Source organism: Pteropus vampyrus, unplaced genomic scaffold (assembly GCF_000151845.1).
Source record: "Pteropus vampyrus isolate Shadow unplaced genomic scaffold, Pvam_2.0 Scaffold3, whole genome shotgun sequence".
NCBI lineage: Eukaryota > Metazoa > Chordata > Mammalia > Chiroptera > Pteropodidae > Pteropus > Pteropus vampyrus.
This window is the reverse complement of record NW_011888784.1, coordinates 8,502,807-8,521,214: the sequence shown is the minus strand read 5'-3', so window position 1 is coordinate 8,521,214 and position 18,408 is coordinate 8,502,807. Positions and strand designations below refer to the sequence as shown.

The following is an 18,408-nucleotide window of genomic DNA, read 5'->3' as shown; positions in this document are numbered from 1 at the left end:
GATAGGAAAGTTTTCTTCAAACTAGGAAACTGGGCCTCTTGGTGGAACTTGTCTCCCCTCCAGCCTGTCTGTGTAAGAAAAGGCCTATCACTTTCAGCTGATGACACACTGCTTTGAAGGAAGATTCAGCACTGAAAAGTGTTTACGTTTTTAGTTGAAAACAGTTGATTTTCACAAAATGACCCCAAATCTGCATGCCTCTCTCTTCATCCTTGAACTTTTAAAAGGAAAAAAAATCAAACCTATGTGCAAACTTATCTAATTGGAGTTTACTTTCCCTCTTATTTTTCTAAGTAGAACTATTAGTTTTTTAAAAAATAATCAAAATTATACTTTGCACAGTTTATAGATTCTAATAAGCCCAGAAAAGCTAGAATAAAAATTAAAGTTTAAAAACTTATGTTTTGAAGAGGAATTTGGTAATCAATGGCACTAGATATGGCCTTATTTTTTCATGAAGATGTATATGAAGTAAACTGACAGTCAGGCTGGAAAAAGTCCACCTCATACTTCATAGTAGCATATGCCACAGGTGAATGATATGATTTTAATTTAAATGATTTATTACCATTTCTAAGCAACATGATGAAATATGCATTTTAGTTTGAATGAAAAATATGAAATTTTGAATGGAAAATAAGACAATTATACTGTAATGTACAAAGTACGCCAAATTTTGATTACTAATTTGCAGATGGAAAATAATTCAGGTAATTTTTCTGATTTTATTTAAACATTTTTTCTTAAAGACATTTCTTAAACACTTTAAGTGTGTAGCGCACAGTTTTCAGTGATATTGCCTTCGATGACAACCTGTGTCTGGTAACTTATTCTCTTATAAATTCGTGTATAGCTAAGATTGTGTGAGAATCTCGTATAAATAGGTCTTACTTATAAGCAGAGCATATGGTCACATTTACGAGGTTTTTAAGAGTACTGAGAAGAGACTCTTACTTTCAACTGTCTACTTCACATGGAGTCATTGTGTCTAATAATTTACATAGTCACAACATCTTTGAACTGAGAGGATCTATTTACATCTCTTCATTTTAAACATGAAAGCCCCCAAATCTAGAGAGACTGGGTGACTTGACCAGGCTTCTCATCTATCCCGTTAGTAGCTAGGTTGAGACTTTGAACCTGGTATCTTGATTTCCAGTCTCGTGATTACTAAATTGCTTTACTTCTTTCTAAATTCTCTTTTTTTAAATCTGAGTTTCCCCCAAATGAGCTAGCTTCAGACACCAGTCCAGTTTCCCCTCCCACCCCTTTTATTAATTTCCTAAATATGGGCTTGCTATTGAGATATGCCAGGGACCAGGAATGGACAGGAAATTGCAAGAGGGCCTGGTTGGAAAAGCGAGGGTGAAAAGCCATCCAACCCAATTGAATTGCACCATCTAAACACATTATTTTAGAGCAACTGCAGCTATGAGAAAATATTAAACCATACCACTGTAGCTCTCTCAACACTGAGGATTCTCTGATGATGTGCTTTCTGTTTGGTCCTCCCTGTCCCATTTCTGACTCCTCAGTCCCTAGGGGGAAAGAATGCTATAATGAATATGAATGCCAAGGTGCAGAATCCATTTCCACTCACAGTCCAATTCTAGTGTAAAAGCAAGTTTCCTGCATGCAGAAGGGTAGTCTGAAGGGAAATCAGAGCAGGCAGGCCCTGGAGGCTTCCTATCAGGTATGTAAGTGCTTATGCTCCCTCTTTTTTTTGATAATAAAGAGATTTCCCTCCTCCCTACCTATTTGATTAAGTGCATTGTAATTGTGCCTCTTTTGGTATTTAACATATCATATGCCCAATCAATGTAAATGGAAACACGAACAATTTTGGATGAGTCATAAGTTGATTGATTTGAGACAGAATGATAACCTGCTTGGCAAATGCACTGGATGTGTCCAGAAGGCAAATGTCTAAAAAAGGCAAGAAGGACTGAGGAACTGAGCTGGAAAATAGAAAAAAAAAAAATTACCAGAGGGGATTTAAGTAAATTGGACAGAGGTGAGCTTTTGCCTCTATTAATAGGCACCTCTCCAAACTTCTCATTTCACCAAAGAGGAATCTTGGCTAGATAGAGAAGTGACACGGGTCCAGCTGTGGCTGTCATTAGAGGAAAGAGGGACTAGGCTGCAAGTATCTATAACTTACATATGTCCTGTTGCCAAGGTGTTAACAGCTTACGAAGGAAGATGGCCCCACAAATAAATAACTCAAAGGAAGGTAAACCTTGACAATGCTATGAGAAGACCATTGATTGATCTCCAAGACAGAACCATTTAGATTTTGGGGAAGTAAAAAAAAAATGTCCTCATGGAGGAGAATGTATTTGATTGGGGACATGCACACTGAGAGAAACCGAAGGATAGTTAATCAAGACATAGAACCTGAAAACAGTGGTGACATGATGCATACCTGGCTCTTAAGAAGACACGGCATCTACTCTATCATTTAATCCTCACTCAAAAATGCACGAGGTGGAGACCAGGCAAAATGGCATAGACGATAGAAGCTTCATTCATCTCTTCTTGTGACCATATCAAAGTTGTAATGGAAACACAGAGCAAGCACCAAGCAATGTCGCCTAGGGTCTAGATGAACAGAAGCCCTACAACCAGGGAAAAATTACCCTGCAACAGTAGGAGGTAGAAGGGGACAAAGATATGAGGCTGCCCCATCTCCAGCAGCTGAGTAGGACAGAGGCTCTTAAAGGGGCCGTGTCCACGACCAGACTTTTGTGGGACAGACTCACTCGCTCTGAGCACTAGCACCTGGTCAACTGCTCAGGGGACACACGAGACTTACAGGAGGACACTGAGTGTTTAGAGCAAGGGCCTGAGGCGAGGCTTTCTCCTAGGCAGAAGGGTTGGCAGTATCCATTGTTCCTCTTTTGAACCCTTGCCGCTCCAGTGCACGGACTCAGCACCGCCATAGCTGAGAAGTCATCAAACAGAGATAGATAACAGAGGTCGCTCTGACCATAGGATTCCCTGAAACTCCACCTCCCCCAACTTGTGGCCCTACCCAAGCCACATCCAGTTGTGTCCTCAGTGAATCCAGTGCCACTTGCTCAGCAGCTCCAAGACTCACATCGGTGGCACCTGACCTTGGTTTCTGGTGTGGCTTCTTGAGGCAACTATAAGCACAGCATCTGTGGATTGCTTGCTGAATCATAACAGGTGGTTCCAGAGGGGTACAAGCTGTGGCTAAATTTGACCTGCAGCTGAACCTCTCTCAGGACTGTGCCACTGGACACCTACTACACAAAGTCATGCTAATAAGACCAAGAGACTTAGGAGCTTTGCTTAGTACATAGAAACAGACACAGAAAGGCAGCCAAAATGGGAAGACAAAGAAGCAGAAACCATATGAGAGAACAGAACAGAGATCCCGATATAATGGAGTCAAGTAATCTAACAGATGCAGAATTCAAAACACTGGTTATGAAGATGCTCATTGAACTTAGGGGAAGTGTAGATGAATTCAGTGAGAACTTTAACAAAGAAATAAGAAATTATGAAAAATGGAAAAAGAAGTTATAAAAGGGACAGTCAGAAATGAAGAATACATTATCTGAGAAGAGTATATTAGAGGAAATCAACAGAGTGGATAAAGAAGAGGATCAAACCGCCTATATAGAGAATAGAGAAGCCAAGGCCACGCAATCAGAATAGCAAGATAAGGAAACCAGGGATATAATAATAATTTAAGGAGCCTATGGGACAAAATTAAAAGTAACAGCATCCATGTCATTGGGGTACCTGAAGAGAGAGAATAAGAAGTTGAAAATCTATTTGAAGAAATAACGATGGAAAACTTCCCTAACCTGGTGAAGGAAATAGACATACAACCCCAGGAAGCTCAGACAGTCCCCCCAAAAATGAACCCAGAGAGGCCAATACCAAGGCACATCATAATTAAAATGCCAAAGGTTAAATACAAAGAGAGAATCTTAAAAGCAGTAAGAAATAAGCAATTAGTTACCTACAAGGGAGCACCCAGAATACTGGTAGCCGATTTCTCAAAATGAAACTGTAGGACAGAAGGGCTTGGCACAAAATATTCAAAGTGATGAAAACCCAGGATCTACAACCAAGAATATTTTATCCAGCAAAGTTATCATTTAGAGTCAAAAGACTAATAAAAAAACTTCCCAGACAAAAATGAAGGAATTCATCAACATCATGCCAGTATTATAGAAAATTTTAGAGGGACTTCTTTAAGAAGAATATATATATATCAAAAACATGAATAAAGAATGGTAATAATTGCATATCTATCGACAAATACCTCAAATGGAAAAGAATTAAATGTTCCAACAAAAAGAAAGGGTGGCTGAATGGATAGGAAAACTAGACCTCTACATATGCTGCCTACGAGAGACTCACTTCAGATTAAAAGACACACACAGACTAAGAGGAAGGGGATGCAAAAAGATATTGTCTCAATGGACCTATATTGCTAGATGAAGTAAGCCAGATAGAGAAATACCATGTGATTTCACATACATACAGAATCTAAAGAACAAAATAAACACCAATAACAGCAAAAACAGAAACAAACTCATAGATACAGAGACTATTTTGAGGGCTACTAGAACAGGAGAGGAGTTGGGGGTACAGTGAAAAGGGCAAAGGGATTAAGTACAGAGAGATAGTTACAAAGTAGTCATAGAGATATAAAGTGTAGCCTAAGGAACATAGTCAACAATGTTGTAATAAATACGTAACGGAGAAGAGGGATACTAGATTTAGTGGGGTGACCACTTTGTGAGTTACATAGATATCAAATCACCATGCTGTACAATTGAAACTAATATATTATTGTGTGCCAACTGTAACTGAAAAAAAAAACTCATCGACTTGTACAATGTAAATATGAGCAACTAAATGTCTATTATATTTCCATAAAGCTAAGGGAAAAAATGCATGAGGTAAGGATTACTATCACATTTGTCAATGAGGATGCAGAGGTCCGCAGATGTTAGTAACACACCACATGGCAAGGACAGGATTCACACCTGGTCTGCAGTTTTTCAGTTATGCCTCAGAGCTCCTAATTCCTTTCTACATGGGCATATTTTAAAAAGCAAAAAAATGACTGCACATTTTCTGAAGTTTTCTGCTATACACCGTGGCATAGTCATAGAGAAGATGCCACATTATATGAGTATGTTTTTGCAGGCACCTTACCCAGACCTTGAAAGAGAAATCAGCAACACTGTATTCCCAGGACCTCTCTACTCACTAGGACACAGCACTACCCCATGAGTCTGGCACAAATTCATGTAAGAGAGATAGACTCCCACTTATTCAACCAATAGCAAATTTATTTTGGAACTCTTCGATACACTTGTTCTTCTGTAACAGACTGCCTACTATTTTTATGCTATCTCTCACTTTGCTCATAAGTAAAATGCAATAAATTCTAAAGTTATACATCATGTCAGTGTACTAAGGAAAAATGGTGCTGAATCTACTCTACAGTTCGCTAGAAATTTAAAGTTCAGAAATCCCAGGATGATAGCTTTCAAGTTTAAGTTGGTCAAAAATGTCAGTGTTAAGATTGAAAAGCAATGCAAAAGAATATCCACACAGACACCAAACATTCAAACTCAGGATGGTTACATTCCATCCTATTCTTTATTACTCTGTTGATAGAGACAGAAGTGATAATTGGTGATTTTAAAAAGTGCTTTTAGACCAGGGCGAAGGGTACCTAATTCATGTGATCCCCCCTGATTCCTCCATCTCCTTCTTCCCACTTCCTCCCCAGCAGCAATATTTAGTTTAGTGCCTTGTGGGAGTTTTCCAAAGACTTCCCTAAATATATAGAATTTTGGCACTAAGATATTGCAATCAATTTAGAAAACATTCAGACTTTTAAAAAATTGCAGTTGCCTTAATTATAAGAAAAAAATAAACTATGAATACAACTTTTGCCTTTTAACATGAGGAAAAATGATTTCTAAATTGAAAAGGAGAGATAAATTATTTTTTCACCTGCCTCTCAATTCTATAGGCTCATAATTGTCATACCTGGTGTAATTTTAAATTAATAGACTTATTTTTTTATAAATGTAAGATTAAAGTTCATACACTCAGGTGAACATTATTCTTTAAAGTAGTCCCTATAGAACACCATTTAGTTGCTATAGCTATTCACGGGGTGCTCTAATATTTCAGCAGCTCCTTTTTTGGAAGATAAGTTCCTCTTATCTTCAGATCCAATTCATGAAATGCAGAAAACATAATCCTCATGAATTTACTGTATTTCAAATTGTTAATTACTCTATCCAAGGACCATATTCTAAATAGCGTTCATCACACTTTATGGAAATTCCCAAAGAGAATATTTAAGATTGCTTTTAGCTTTTAGCAAAACAGCATCTTTGGTCAAAGTATGTAGAAACATGGGCTTATTGGTATGTGTTAAGAGCATCTAAGGTAAGAAGTTTCAAGAAAACAGTTCAGAGGAAGGAGATCGAAGGAATCCTGAAACTTATTTAAGACCAAATTTATATTCTTTAGCTCCTGACAAAATGGAACATTCCTGAATTTAGTCTTGCTCCTGGGTTTTTTGGTTCAAAACTCTCAAGAAAACTGTGGGCCCCTTTGAATTTCTGTTCCTGAGACTCACAGCCCTTTCTAGATCTGGTTTCTAAGGTGAACGCACAATGCAATATATATGTGGCATATTGTTGAATTGTACACTTGAAACCTACATAATTTTGCTAATCAATGTCACCTCAAAAATTTAATTAAGAATAAAATAAAATAAAATTAAAATAAAATAAAATAAAATAAAATAAAATAAATAAAATAAATTAAGTCGCATGTAGCCTGTAGCATACTGGGACTGTCCCTGCCCATTGCTCTTCCAATTTCCCCCTCAGTACTTCAGAAACAATGTGTAGCTTCCCAAGATCCTCATTTAGAGGAAAAAAAAATTTTTTTCACTCGGATGCATAACTTCAATGTTTGTTAAAAACTCAGTTGTATTACTTGGAATCATTAATAATTACTTGTCTCAAAAGTTGTAATGGCATTTAATTGATTTTTCAAAATAAATATGACCCCAATCATATATATGAACAGAGTGGCAGAATATGATCCAACCAGCTGCCAATCGAGGCAGTTCATGCTGCTCTTCTGTTTAGAATACCATCCTCAATCATCCCCTTAAAAGCCTCATCCAAGCTGTTCCTCCTGTCAGAGCTTCCTTGGCCCAGGCCCCACACAACCACCTCTTTCATTATCCATAACTTTCGCTATGTTATCAGCTAAAATACTTATTTAAAACATTTAATAATTCTTAATTTATTCTCTTGTTTGCCTTGTCCCGCTGAATCCCTTGATTAGAATCTATGCTCCTTTAGAGCACAAATCATGTCTATCTTTCTTCTATATGCCCTATACTATAATAAGCTTAATGTTCTTTGTTAATTTATTATTTTGATAAGGATTCCTTTCATGGACTTGCTTATCTTGTAGGTGTAAAACTCCCATTTTTATTAATACTCTCCTCTTTTATTTCCAACCTTTCCATATATTTTTTAAATTTCATTAAATTTATTGGAGTGACACTGATTAATAAAATTATATAGGTTTCAAGTGTACAATATATATCATCTGTATATTGCATTGTGTCTTCACTATCCAAAGTCAAATCTCTTTCTGTCTGCATATGTTTGACCCCATTTACCTTTTTCTACCTCCTCCCATCTCCCCTTTGCCTCTGGTAACCACTATATTGCCTATGAGTCCCCTTTCTTTTATCTTACTTTCTCTTTGGACACTTAAAATTTTGAGAAAAAAAATCTCTGGTTTGGGGAAAAAGGGACAAGTCTTAATCCCGAGTCTCTAATTTAGTCTGTACTTGCTTGAACTGGAATATGACTGCTAAGTCCAACAGTCTTTAGGGAAAGTCAGGAATAGCAGAGGAAGTCTGTGAGAAAAAAATACTCTGGTATGAATATTTACAAGGAAGTACTGGAGGGCCTCATTTTATTTGAAAATTATCTCCATGACAGTTCTCTACAGTGTTTATAATTGGTGTTTTAGATAAAGTCCCAGAAGTCCTAGAATCATAAAGGCACAAATTAAGTATGTAGCAAATTCAGGAACCAAAAGATAAGTTGAAATTTAACAGAAATAATGTTAACTTTTATATACAATTTTTTAAAGTATCTATCTAAAAGTACGCATTGGATCATATTGAAAACAAATCTCAAGATTTGAGTTGACTATAACTTACACAATATGACTGCTATGAAAATCAACATTCGTTTACATTAACAAAAATACTGTATTCTACCCTTATCAGCTCACACCTGGAGTACAGTTAGTTTTGGGTAAATATTTAAAAGAATTGTTGATAATTAAGGCAAATCTACAGCAGAATATCCAGAATAAAAAACTTAGAAACCAAGTTACATGATTAAGAGTTGAGAGAGGTGAGAATGTCAATAAAAGAGAAAGCTAATAAAATAAGATAAAGAGGAGTTCTTCAAATATTTGAAGCACAAATATGTTGACAGAGCACTATTTGATTTATAAGAACTATTGCTAATCAGTGTATATTAAAAGAAGTTTCAATCAAAGAGAGGTTGCCTGACAAATTTAGCTGTGCACAATGAGACTAGATGATTTCAGCGGTAGAAGCCCCCTGTAGTGGAGGTATTGAAGAAACACTTGTTAAGAAGGCTAAGAAGGGATTCTAATTCTGCAGACAAGGTAGCTATTGAGGTTTTTCTCTACATTCGAGATATACATGGGCAATAGAAGACCAGAAAGGGAACTTTACTTCCAAAATAAAACTCAAAGTTATCATTAAAATATTCAATACTTTTGAGACATTCTAATTTTTTAATATGTTAAAACAATGTTTTTGAAGTCTGCATACAACATAAAGCAAACATACAATATCAGAGCAAAACGATATTCTCTTCCTGTGATGTACTTAGCCTCACTGTGCAGTAACTGTATCACAACATCTGGCTACAGCAGACAGCCTGGACCACTAAGATAATTGTAAGTGAATTGGTGTGGGATTAATGTCTTTGTTTCTTTCTTTGTTTATGTGCTGTGTTAAGCACATGCCACCAAGGCCAGGGAAATAAAATGAACTTTATTCTTTGAAATCACAAGCAACATTACTTCTCATATAAGCTCCTGAGAATGAGGGAGAGACCTGCCATCTCTCACATTTCTTTGTGTTTTAGAAAAGTTTATCTAATTTAACTGCCACCTGATTTTTATTTTCCTTCATGAATGGGTGCAAATATGATAAGGATCCAATATGTCAAAAACCACTTTTAGCCTCATTGTCTCTTTGTGTTAACAAAGTCCCATAAAAGCAGATGAATAGCCTAGGCCGACTTCTTTATTTGATCAACCAAAGATAAACACTCTGTGCCTTATCAGCTGAAAAGGAAATTCTTCATTTTTATCAGAGAATAAACTGTAGTTGCTTACTTTGAAATAAAAATCAATGGTTCCATTTGGCAACTTTTAAAAATATTTTTATTATTATTATTAAAGTAAAGAGAAACAACTAGATCTCCCAATTATTTCCCTCCCATATAAATCCTGAGTTAAACAATGAATGCTAACTATTGGCTAACAAACTGAATGAAGATGGAAGTGTAGATTCTATATAAGCTATCAAGAATTGTAGTGAGTCTAGGGCCATGCCACCCTGAACAAGCCCGATCCCGTCTGATCTCGGAAGCTAAGCAGGGTCGAGTTTGATCAGTACTTGGATGGGAGACCACCTAGGAAGCCAGGCGCTGTAGGCATAAAAAAAAAAAGAAAAAAAAAAAAAGAATTGTAGTGAGATCATAAAACTAAATTCTCTCATTATAATCTATTTATGAGTCATAAAAAGTTTGTATCTCAAGTTTATACCCAAAGTCTTACCTAATATAGTGCCCTTTTACTAACTCTCATATTTTTTCCCAGATTTCAACCCATTTCATCCTTTAGAGTCTCCTCAGATCCTATCCTCCCCACCCCTCAGTTTACAGTGATCCCCTACCCTTTTAATTTTTATGTTTTTATACCAGTTGCTTGAGAATCACATATTGCATTGCCCTGGTATTTAACTTTGACATTGGCCATTACTGTTTCCTTGAATGGACTCTAATATTCTCAAGACTGGAAGTTATGTTATCCCAATGCACTATTTTGCCCCTAGAGGTGTACTATAAGTGAGCAAATGACACTAAAAGCAATGAACACTTTTTCAAAGTTTGTATACAAGATAGTGAGAGATCAGAGTTAGAACCCAGATTGGCTGGCTCATGAAACCAGATTCTCCTTTATCACCTGTATCCATTGCATCTTACTCCAAACTATTTGTCCCCTTGGGGAAGGCCCAAAGAGTTATTTTAACCTATATAATGTCTTAATTTTTCTCTCATCCTTATTTTTTGCATTTTAAAGGAGGTGAGGGAAGGAATCCATTGTCTCCTAAGAAAAAGAAATGATGGAATTTCAGGTATTATAGTTATTTGGGGGATGATTTGATCAAATACAGCCTTTCTCAAATATCAATAGTTGTATAAAAATATAAAGTTGCCAATTCGTTATGTAAAGCTAGTTTCTCCAGGGTGTGTACTGGGATGGTGATAATGCTATAGTCCAAGTGAACTGAGCTCCTCTGCCCTCAGGCTATCCATACTTGAACATAAAATGTTATGTCACCTACGTCATGTTCATCATTATTTCTCGCAAAGCTGACAGGTACATTCTGGCTCTCTAACTCCTACATTTTGGCATTATCTAATGTCATATAGTGAAAGAGAGACTATAAACATAAAGAAAAACTGATCACAATCTCTATCCATTAAGTATTCTTAATGCAATAGTTATCATTTCTAATTATTAAATCTAAATTAATGATGTGAAGATGTGTAGCATTTATGAAAATGTCCTTAATTATTCCCTGTGTAATCATTTTCTGTGATTTTGCAGCACAATTTGTGCTTTAACTCTGTTCAACAATGGAGGATAAATAAGAAGGAATGCAAAGGAACCGTGAAAAAAAGTCCAGTCCTTAAGGAAATGATAAATGTGGGGAAATCTCATGGCAATGAAACGTATAAGATAGATGAAAAAGAAAGATGACATATCATTTCATATGCAATTGTGTATATGTATAATAAAATCAGAGTAGTTCAAACATAGGAGACTGAACTAAAAGAAGTAGTGAAAATAAAATATCTCTTGGAAGCCAAGGGTCTCACCTGTCACTACTATCCACTTTCAACCCAATTTCTTTAATTATTTACTTAAATATTAGTAGTAATAGCAATAATAACAATTATAGTTATAGTAGTTATAATATAACAGTTATAGTTTATAATATTGATAGCTGACTTATTTGGAGCCTACTGTATGACTGGCAGTGATCTAAGTTCTTTGCATATATTAAAAGATTTAATTCTTCACAACAACCCAATGTATTAAATACTTTTATTAGGGCCAATTTCAGATGAGGAAATTGAGGCAAAGAAGGGTTAAACAACTTGCTCACGGTCACAAAGTTATAAAAACTCATGGCCCACACCTACTAGACAACATTGCTTCTTTCATCTATGCAATATTTTCTCCCTTTCCTTTTAAATTTTTTATTTCACTTTTATTTCTAGAATTTATTATTACCCATATTTATTGAATGTGAACCAAAGAATGGAAGAAAAGTAATATACCAGCTTACAGTGAACTTGGAACTTAAGAGTATAATTAGACATTAAACAATTACAATATAAAGGGCCTAGTTTCATCAATGACTAATTATAAAATAGAGTCAAGTGTTCTTCCAGGAACCATTGTATGCATGTATGAGTTCTTGCCAACTTGATTGCCAGAAATTAGCCTACCTCAAATGTTTTCCAAGTTTCTGTCATCTCAAGACCAGGACCCAGGTGTCTATGTGCTTTTGCAGCTGCCTGTTTTGATGATAACCCTTTTAAAATCACTCTCCTGGATTCAACTATGCCTCAGTTGTTATTACTGGGCCACCAGTACCTTAGTTCACTCAGTAGGCCTAGAATGATCATATCATTTCATTAATCCAACAATTTTTGGTAAAATCTTGCTAAGGGAAGCAGGTAAAAGAATTATTGCTAATTGAAATGGCAGTATGTGGACTTGCCAAAGCTGCCTTCCTATCTAATACTTTATTACATGCAAACCCAGTTTATACCCATCAGAAGGACCCAGGATCTCTCATGTTCTGTAATCTAGGCCCAATTGACATAATGTCTCAGAGAGAAGACAATGTTTCTTTTTTATTCTTATCCAAGGCTCATCGTCTACCTTCTCATGTCCTTTCACAATTTCTTCTCCTGATCATGAACACTAAAAACTCCCACTTCCATGGGAGTTTTTCCCAATATATTGGCCTAGAATCTTTATTAGGACAATTAAATTACATCAAAATATAATAGACTAACCTATTATATTCAGTATATTATAAATTATTCAGTTTTATAATTTATCACATTATTAGTTCAATTCAGCTACTTCTGATTCTTCTCCTGTGTAAAGTGAAGTTCATGACTTTCTGCAGCCTGGAGGGATTGGGTTGGATGGGCAGAGATGTCCACTCTGTTTTCCCTGCTCAAGCAAATAAGACCTCACATGTATTAATCAGGCACAGACAAGAAAGACATAAAAATTTTAAAACAGCAATTCAAGAGCATGTAACAAGGACTATTTACAAAGTTGAGCAGTATCGAAGAAGAGCAGCAAGGAATGGTAAAGTTAGTGACAGCGAGGGAACCATTATAAGTGGGGAATGCTATTATACACCCAGTGAAACCATAGGTGTAGGAGATGCCGACCCCACAGAAGACAGAAACTCAGCCCCTGCTGTACAACCTTCCATCAGCAAGGAGAGAACTGAGGGGAATAAATGCCCCAAATTCTTTCTTCTTCCTCCTGATCTCTCTGGTATATTCCCTTGGCTGAATCCAACCAAAACCAAAGGGCAAGTGCCCTGTGAAGTCTGTAAAGCTCAGCACTGAAAGAAGACAAGAAAGTGGATTTGGAGCAGCCAACAGAGAATGTCCACTAAAATACATAACTCAGTGTGACCAGTAGATACTTTGTAATATAAAGGAAGTGTAGATTCTATGCAAATATAGTTTCCTGTCCCTAAGCAGAATTAAAGACCACAAAGACATGGCTCTGCTAAGAGGTAGTCTTAAAATAAAAAGCGATAATGTACCTTAAAGGTAAATTCTATTATACATTTAAATTTAATTTTCATAAGAGGATATAAATGCTTGTAAATTTTAATTACGGTTATTATTTTTAAAATCAGGTTTAACAAAAAGATGTTAGATTTAGCAGCACATTCTTGCAAAAGAACAAAAAGGAGAGCCTGAAGTGGGTGTGGTCATTCTGGCAGAGATCTCAGCTAAGGGCACGTGTTGAAATTGGGCATGGATTTTAGTTCAAGACATCCTAGAAATCTAGAAATATTATGAGTTATTGATATCATATTATAATAAAATAATTAGTTTGTCAGGAGTAACAGTTTTTGTCTTATGATTTTTAATCAGGAAGGAGATCAGAGCAATGACTTAGAATAGCAACTACATAGCCATGTTTTACATTTGTAATAAGTGTCAAGATAGCAGTAACAAGTCTGCTGTTTACTATGTGCTAGTCATGAACTAGGATACTATATGAATATGGAAAATAAGATTCCTGCTTTCTTTTGCAAGTGTCTCAACTCTAGAGAGTCAAAAGGTCAAAAGTTATTGATGGATGGACCAGGTGAAAAGAATGAAGTAGGTGATAGGTTCTCTCTCTCATTAACAAAATGAAGCAAATAAAATACTATGTATAAGACTTCTTCAAAGTCTGGCTTATTATACCTTAGCAGAAACACAAAGGAGAATTTGGAGAGAAGCTTTAGCCTGGATATACACTGACTACACTACGAACTTCATGAGAACAGAGACCATGTATATCTTGTTTATTGTGTCTTGTACCTTGTAGATCCTCAGTAAACATTTATTTTTGAAAAAAAAAAAAGAAATAAGAACATGTATTTATCTGAAACAATGAGCAATTAAAATATTTTGAAAAAACAAAAATTAATAAAAGGTGGCATTTTTACTCAATATTCAAACAACAATATGGTACTTTTGTAAAAATTGATAGAGAGATTAATGGTATAAATGTAAAATATATATATAATACAGATTTCACATATATAATTTTACATATATATAATTTCATATATGTATGAAATTATGAAATACATACTTGATAAGAGAAACATCACATTACTTATTACCTAAAATATTATTTAGAGAAATAATGAAGTTATCACCTCATCTTCTACCAATACTAACAGATTTTAAGGTAAATTGAAAAGTTAAAATTTAAAAAAAAAAATCATAAAATACAGAGAAAAAAATTCAAGTGAATATTAACATGCCTGTTTTTAATGGTTCACATTAACCCAAGGCCCCTGTGAAGCAAGCCTGACTTTCACAAATTACTTTTTACTGTTTCAATTTTGCCTCTGGCTTATAGCATTAGAAATAAGTGATCTGAAAGAGTTATGGCCACTAGAGGGGAAAGACATAAAATATTCTAAGATGTCCACAACATTAGATTTCTTTTGTCTAAGCCAGTCAAAAAACCTAAATCATGTGTAGTTAAGTTTTGAGAAACATATGGACCATCAAATTTCTCCTGAAATAGAGAGACCAGATTTAGAGCTTAACAGAATCAGATTCATTTAAATATAGGACTTATTCTTGTTGTTTTATTGAGAAAATTTTTATAACTTTTTTTCCTTAAAACTTTCTTGAGCTTCTTAAAAATTCACTTAAAAATGAATGTTATTCATCGATTTATTAAAAATTGCTGAACTGCCACTGTGTGCAAAGTTCTGAAATAGATCCTGAAGTTAATGAAAATAAACAATAGCTAAAACATCTAAAAATTCCTTACACAAAGGATCTTAGAATCCAGAGAGAGTTTAATCTCTGAGAGGTCATCCTGACAATCACTGACATCTCCCAGGGTAGCTGGAGTAATAGAGTGAGCACAACTTCCAAAACAGCCTTTTTTTCAACATTCAGTTCATTACACCTTAAACAGAAAACTCACACGTACCGAAATCTCACATATATTTATAAATCCCTTCTTCCATAGCAAAACTCCCTAAAGGTGCTCATTCGTGAAGTTACCTATCCCCACTAAAATAATCTCTTAGTATTTATTTATCAGTGTTGTACACCTTCTGTAGCAACACTTCAACACTAAGCCCACATTGTGACTTTTGTCCAGCAGTAGGGGTCATTTTAATAACAATGTAGAAAATTTTATTTAGTCTGCAAGTTTCTAGATAGGATTGTACCCTAACTTTCCCATTCACCTAGTCTTAATTGTACTTGTTGACAACAGTAATCATAAGCTATTGTGTTCCAACTTGGTATATGTTGTCTCTACCCATTTGTCAAATTCTCATTTATCTAAGCCACATGGTCTTCCATTTTCCAGTCTTTTATATATTTACAATTCATAAACAATCAAGACAATATTATTCTTTTTAAACTAGCCTATCATTTCCAACTTTTCAAACACATAAAATCTACATCTCACCAGAAGAGACAGTAAAACAAGATTACAATGACTGTGTTAATGCAAACAGAAAAAATACAGGCACTGAAGATTGAAGATTCATATTTTAGTAAGAGTCATCCTGACAATTTCTTCCTCTTTTTTACTAATGACTCTTTCTTTTAAAATTTCTTCCATTGAAATTTTACCCACCATTTCAATAATGAGTGTGACTATAAGAGTAAATGTCATGTTTATATTAAACATTTTTTAGGTGATTTCGTGATCATATTCTGCTGAGAAGAATGGTGAGAGATGATGACTGAAGAGGAGACAAATAACATAAAGACACCAAGGGCCCATGAAAATGTCTAATGAGTTTTAGATTTCAAAGATAATGAATATGAAAATTCTTATATACATACTCTTAGGAAAGAAGAAAATTAGTAAAGACATTTATATTTCAAGGCAAATACAAAAATACCATAAATGGTTGCTAAGATATACAAACATTATTCAATAGATATTAACTCCAATAAGTATATGAATTTTCCATGTCATTTCTAATTAGAAGAATAAGTTCAAGCGTAATCACTGCCTGATTTCATCAAGAAGTTATTTCATGAATATGCTAATCCTGTGGTTATAAAGTTTACTATGAGAGTTCATTTGGTTATGGGACTTATTACTTCCTTGAAAACAATCATTTAATCTTCTTTTTAATGTCTATAGAAAAAGTAAAAAATTTTCAGCCTACGCTGGGATCTTCTGTAAACTGAACACAATTTTTCTGTACATTTCTTTGTATCTTTAGTTTACAAGCCTTTAGAGAAGGACCAAGAGAAAGAGGAGAAGAAAGAAGAGAAAGAAGAAAAAGGAACAAAAACAATACTCTGTGATGGCGTCCAAATTCATATGCATTCTTTTTTCTTTTTTTTTTTTAACACCTACAGCACCTAGTCTTCCTAGGTGGTCTCTCATCTAAGTACTAACCAAGCCCTACCCTGCTTAGCTTCTGAGATCAGACGGGATTGGGCGTGTTTAGGGTAGCATGTCCGTAGACCATATGCATTCTTACTTTTGTATTTTAATTCATTTTATTTTTTTGTCAGACCAGTCATCATTCTTCATTAATGAAATCTTCATTTCTCTTCAGAGTTCAAACCAATGTGATCCTTCTTCATGAAAACTTCTCAAATACATCAAACTTATTTAATGTTTAATTTAACATAGCACAATATCTTTATTGAATGTGCTTAGTATTTAATTTTCAAAAAGTATATGATTCCTTGATATATGCCAAGTGATGGCTAAGCCCAGATATAGTGTTGAAGAGGAGAGAGATTACCCCTACTCTGATTTAACTTAGTGTTTGTCTTCATGTGTATTTGGCCTATTTTAGACTGCAAATTGTCTGAGGGGCAGTTATCTCCTATAATTTGTTGTACTTTATGAAGCATAAAGGATAGTTGCTTAATACATAGATGAACTATTGCAATAAATAAAACCCCCAAAGTTTTGCTATAACAGTGGTCAGCAAAGTTGTTCTGTCAAGGGCTAAAGAGTAAATATTTTCAGCTTTGCAGACCACATGGTCTCTGTAACAACTAGTCAAATCTGCCATTGTAGTGTGAAAGCAACCATAAATAATACATAAGTGAATGGGCATAGCTATGTTCCAATAAACCTTTATTTACTCTAATAGGCAGCTGACTCAATTTGGCACTTGAGCTGTAGTTTGCTGATCGCTGTGCTACAAGATTCTTATTATTTTAGTTGGCTTTCCTTGAAGCAGACCCTGAGACGGGGACTTGGGCTCTTGAGTAAAACCTGTAAGGGAAGAAAGAAGGATAGGAAAGAGGAAGAAGCAGAACAAGCCTTGCTTCACCCATTGTGGGGAGGGTAGTGCTTCTGGAGCAGAACTCTGCTGGAATATTTTCTCATCAGGCAGAGGACCTATCAGGCTTTTGTACCTACCCTCCTCCATCAGTCAGTCATTAGCTATAGACTGCTGGAGAGAGTGAATAGAGTACAGGGCTTCCTTAAACTTCCTGGCCAGGAAGCTCCTGTCAACCAAGAATAATTCTCTAAAAAAAGAGTGCAGCTCACACATTGTCGTTGAGTAAAAATTGTTGTAAATATGTTGGAAGACAATTCGATTATATTAAAATTAAAATTTATAAATCCTTTAATCCCCACAGGAGAATATATATCACATGTGGTCTCAAAACCTCTCTCTTTCCATATGGCCTCTCCAGTAGGGTAGCTGGACTCCTTTTATAGAGGTTCAAGGCTTTCCAAAGCACATTAGCAGAAACTTGAAAGACTGCTAGAGATGTAGGCCGAAAATGGATGAGCCTAGTGTCACTTCTGCCACCTTGTGTCCATGGAAACTTGTCCCAGGCCCAGGCCAGATTCAGTGTGGAAGGGTTTGAGTCCCAATCACTCCCAGGAGGCTTGGTCACTGGGGCCTGCTTTAGAGACCAGGTAGTGCAGGTGCCCTACTAGCTTTTGTGTGATCTGGTCTCTCTCCCTGACCTTCACCTCTATCTCACTCAGTCCAGGCCCAGCATTGTGCTTCGATGAGCCAAGGGTGCTCCCGAGACACAATGCTTATACTTGATGGTTCTCCTAGATCTTCCTCAGACCCCGAGATGGTTCAGTCCTCATTTCATTCAGATCACTGCTCAAAGTTCATCTAAAATAATACTCTCCCTTTTCACACTCTGTGTTCACTGCCTGCTTTATTTTTCTCTGTAGAACATCTCCTCATTTGACTTATTATGTATTTGTTTATTGTCTTAC

General features: G+C 35.6%; 2 pseudogenes; one reads left to right on the top strand and one right to left on the bottom strand.

Annotated features, from left to right (window-relative positions):
* Positions 1 to 9,691: 9,691 nt before the first annotated feature.
* LOC111741432 lies at positions 9,692 to 9,809 on the top strand (annotated as a pseudogene).
* A 6,738-nt stretch (positions 9,810 to 16,547) lies between these two features.
* On the bottom strand, positions 16,548 to 16,666 carry LOC111741578 (annotated as a pseudogene).
* Between the last annotated feature and the right edge of the window lie 1,742 nt (positions 16,667 to 18,408).